Consider the following 4881-nt stretch of genomic DNA (forward strand, 5'->3'; position numbering starts at 1 on the left):
TTTGCTAAATTGGTTAAACGCCTAATTGGTTAATTGCGGAGGGATTATGTTCAGATGACTGGGAATCAATTGACCGGGTGCACACATTAGCACGTATGATTGACAGAACAGAGACATGATCTCATAGGCTGCGAAGGAAATCAGTAGCGGCGATTAACCAATCAGATCAGAGGTCAATTGATCTTCCAGGCCCAGAGGTTAGCCAGAGATTATGACAGTAATCGTCAAATAAATGTTATTAATGGAACACTTTGATCTGTACAGCATGGATATTGAGTTTTTTTTATGTTTTGATATATGCATTGATTTTGAAATGCTGCTCGGAAGCAAGGCGTTTAATAAATTCATAAAGCAAAAGGAATGAAAGGAAAGAATTTCAGTTTGCATTAAGGATTTAAGCTCTTTGAACTTGGATTCATTATTTTTCGGAAAGCTATTTAGAGACATAAACCGCCGTGTTTGTCACACTTCTGCTTGTACTTTTCAAGAAAAATTGTCTCCTGTAATAGCAGGATGGAAATGATTCAAAGTTCCCATGAAACTTGCATTTAAGTTGTCAGGAAACACTGCATTCAGTAATGACCTCAAGCTGAAGTGTAATTATGAAATCCAACCAATATTATCATCAAATTTAAATATTCTCCCTTTCAACTTTCTCTGCCATAAATTTTTAAGATGAAGTTATTTCTATTTATTTAAAAAAAATCAAATAATTAAAGCATTGTCACTTAGTGCAACATCACATCAATTCTAAAATATCTATGCAAGTCCACAGCACAAAAATGTCACAATAAAGTTTGCAAAATTATGCAGTGCTCATGTTTTTTCTGCCTACTCTTTTCTATTGGCCTGCATTAATAAAACACAGGACTTTTACACAGGGGAATGGGGTTTCATGGTGTTTTCACTCACCATTTACTTTCAGAAGTCAGTGCTTTCTGTTGCTATTTTCAGTCTCTGTTTGCTTTTGATTTGCGCTACAAAACTACCTCATTAAACCTAAGAACCAAAAGCACAAAAGATCATGGTTTGGATTAAAATACACCCATGCTTTCTGTCATTTCCAGTCACTTTTTTGCTTTGTTTACATTACAAACGTTTAGTCTAGGGTTAAGTCGAATTTGATAAGTACTATCCCAAGAATAGCCCATAAAAAACATAGATATCTCTGAATTTCACAGCCGTTACTGTGAAATCATTGTTGTTGTTGTAGTTGTTGTGTGTGGTTCATTTTATAGTGTAACAATGTTAAGACCCCAGTACTTCATTTGAGGAGACCTCTTAAGTGGCAAACTAGTTCCAGCTTTTCACTAGGGACACACTTGATTGTTCCTTGATGTCGTGCTAAATCCCTAGAAAGCGGTGGAATCCTTGTTCAAGGACGTCTTAATGTTATGCTTAGCTCTATGCTACACACTCTATATGTAATGCATCAGTCCTATGTGTTCTATGATAATTACATCGTCCCTGATCAAATAAATGAATAAAATAAAATAAAATGTACCTGTTGGTGTTTCAAAGTCATGCTTGCCACTGATTTAGTTTCCACTCAGATTTACTACAGCAGGTCCAGTGACTTAAAGGCCTTTCTGTTGAAACGCAGATTATTTGTTTAGATTGTTAACATGTCCATATAGTTGTTTATTTTTGATGCACTGGAAGATACATTCTAAGTGAAATATACAGTCAACGCCATGGCTGAGCATTTACACCTTGAAACTGCAGCGTATTAGTTTCAAAAACATGGATTCAGACTTTCAGGGTTTCATATGTAACAAACCTGAGGAAACTGATCCTGTGAACTTGCTGAATGGGGCTTTCTGCGTCAGTATTCTTCCTTAGAATCTGTTTTCGGTCTGAACATTTAGAGCTGAATTACTTTCAGGAAGTTTGTAGAGCTACAGATTCACGAGGAAGCAAGAGTGCCAAATTGCATCCGAGACATTTTAACGCAAAAATGGATTATTTTCGTGGAAGCTCTTTTAAATATATAACTTTGATTATACTTTGATTATATCGTGTCACTTTTACTGTTCTTGACCTGGACGCTGCTTGGCCTGAATTCTGAACTTTTTATTGTTAATACGTACAGTCCCAGGTACCAGGGTTCCCTATATGTGACAGAACCGTGTCCACTGACAAATCCAGCGTCCAACACGACTGCAGCAGAAGCTTCAGATGTCGGAGGATTGCAGTCAATCCATCACTCTCCAATCATTTATCAAGCTCTCTCTGCTCTCCTTGTGTTTCTCTGCAACCCCCCTCTCTCTTTCTTCATTTATCAAACTCTCCACATCAAAAGAGAACCAGCAGACCCTGAGGAACACCTGGCCTGCAGGGTCAGCCACCGTCTCACACACAAACACACACACACATACACACACACACACACACACACACACACACACACACACACACACACACACACACACACACATGCATATACACACAATGACAAAACATCACAGCAACAAAAGGAATTTTCATTTCTAACCCATGTCAATCAGCTGTGAAGAGATGTGACTATTTTTCATGTTGCTGAAACTGTGGCAGCTCTGCAGATGTGGTGTGATGTTAGTGTGTGTGTGTGATGTTAGTGTGTGTGTGTGTCAGGGCTGACTGGACACAGATTAGAGGTGGCGTTACAGGCCACTCCCTCATTGAGCAACAGCCAGAGTGTGACTGCTGTCCCTCTCTATCACCCTCTCTGCTTACTCACAGCCAGCTTCCTTCCTTCCTTCCTTCCTTCCTTTCTTCCTTCCTTCCTTCCTTCCTTCCTTCCTTCCTTCAATAGCATCTTTTCTTTCTTTCTTTCTTTCTTTTGTATCCTTCTTTCCTTCCTTTTATAACCTTCCTTCCTTCATTTCTTCCTTCAATAGCCATCTTTCTTTCTTTCTTCCTTTCTTTCTTTCTTCCCTCCTTCCTTCCTTCCTTCTGGTATATATGGATTGAACCCAAAGATGATCTGAAACAATTAGAGGAATATCTAATGGCAGAAATGACTTGTTCTCAGTGTCTTTTTTGTTTACTACATAATTCCATATGTGTTAATTCATAGTTATGATGCCTTCAGTGAAAATCTACAATATAAATAGTCACGAAAATAAAGGAAAAACATTAAATGAGAAGGTGTGTCCAAATGTTTAACTGGTAGTGTATTAACAACTTCATAGTATTATAAGTTGTTTTACTATTCTCTCTTGATCTTCTGCTGTAAATACATTAGAAATGCAGAAAAGAGCCTGGTTGCAAATCCTAACAAATCTTTAAAAGTAAAGGTTGTAAAATTTGCCATTTTTTAAACTGTATTAGTTATTTTTTATGATCTAAAACAGTGCACCTCAGTGACATGGCCTGTGTCTTACTTAGCAGTGACTAAGAAAAGCTGCATGGATATTCTGGTTATTTGTCAGCTTTGTTCTTTTTTGTGCTGTGGCTGTGAAGAAAGTTCTACAAATGACCACAACATTAAAACCATCTCTCTATGATTATAAGTGTTTACTACACCTGCATGGTTAATGAAGACGCCTGTGATGGAAAGCAGCTCACAGACTCTTACAATCAATTCACCTAATGGAATTCTCTCTGTAGTTTTCAAATCTAAATAACACAGACTGCATTAAACCGTGTGTGTCTGTATACGTTAAGATATGCATGTGTGCACCCGCAGACACACTTAAGTTTGCGTGTGTGTCTCAAACGCATGTCAATAAGTGTGTGTGTGTAAGTTTGTGTGTGCGAGGAGAGGCGAAAGACGTATCCAGTGGCAGTCCCATGAAGAATGAAGTCACCTGGCTTTCCCCTGTCTTTGAAGGTCAAGGAGAGCCACTTGCATATTCATGGCCGGGCGCGTGTTTGCGTGTGTGTTATTTGTGTGGCAGTGTGCGCTGCGTCTTTGTGTATTCGGGCGCGTCCACGTGGGAGTGTGTGCGCCCGGGATCGATGGCTTTTAATTGTTTTTTCCTGAGCTGTGGAAGGAAGTGCCAGCAGTTATTGATTGGATGGAGGGATGCGAGAGGAGAGAGGGAGTGGGAGAATAGGAAGACAGAGGGAGTACAAAAGAGGAAGAAGGGGGAGAGAGGGAGAGACAGCGTGGCAGACAAGAAGGAAATGTGACAAGACAGGGTGGCGACATGGAACATAGAATCACTGTCTAGTGGGAGGGTGAGGGGGGAGGGGGGAGGAGTGTGTGTGTGTGTGTGTGTGTCTGTGTGTGTGTGTGTGTGTGTGTGTGTGTGTGTGTGTGTGTGAGGGAGAGAAAGGGGGGAGGTGATGGGTGGCATGTGTGCATATGTAAGTGTGTGTTGGAGTGTGTGAGTGTATGTAGGGGGCTGGGGGAATGTCACAGGGTGTCTGATCTGGATGCTACACACACATTGCACACAACACTCACAAGCTGCATTATTGAGTCAGGTTAAGTGTGTGAGTGGGTGTGTGTGTGCGTGTGTGTGTGTTACTCCTTCATCCGGTTAAAAAACAGGGCTTTTTGTTAGTATTTCATGTTGGATTTTAATAGATATTTTGCAATTTATAGCATTAAATATCACTTCAGATCAATTCTAACAGCAACAACAACGCATAATATGTGTTCAAGACAAAATAATAGCTCATGCAGATTACACTTTATGTATATTTATCAATTACATGGAGTGCAGAATACTTATAATTAACCTTCCTTGCACTTTCTGAGTATTTGGGACAATTATCAGACAGCTATTCTAAAAAGAAACACTCATAAGTATGTAACAGTGTTTGATATTTGCCTTTTTGTCCCTCAGTTTTAACATACAGCATGAGTCCAAGGATTGACCAAAGTGGAAGTTACCTTCTTCGGTCTTTTGTTATTCTGCACTACAGACTTGAAACTTCATGTTGCAGTCG

This window comes from Amphiprion ocellaris, chromosome 10, assembly GCF_022539595.1.
Source record: "Amphiprion ocellaris isolate individual 3 ecotype Okinawa chromosome 10, ASM2253959v1, whole genome shotgun sequence".
NCBI lineage: Eukaryota > Metazoa > Chordata > Actinopteri > Pomacentridae > Amphiprion > Amphiprion ocellaris.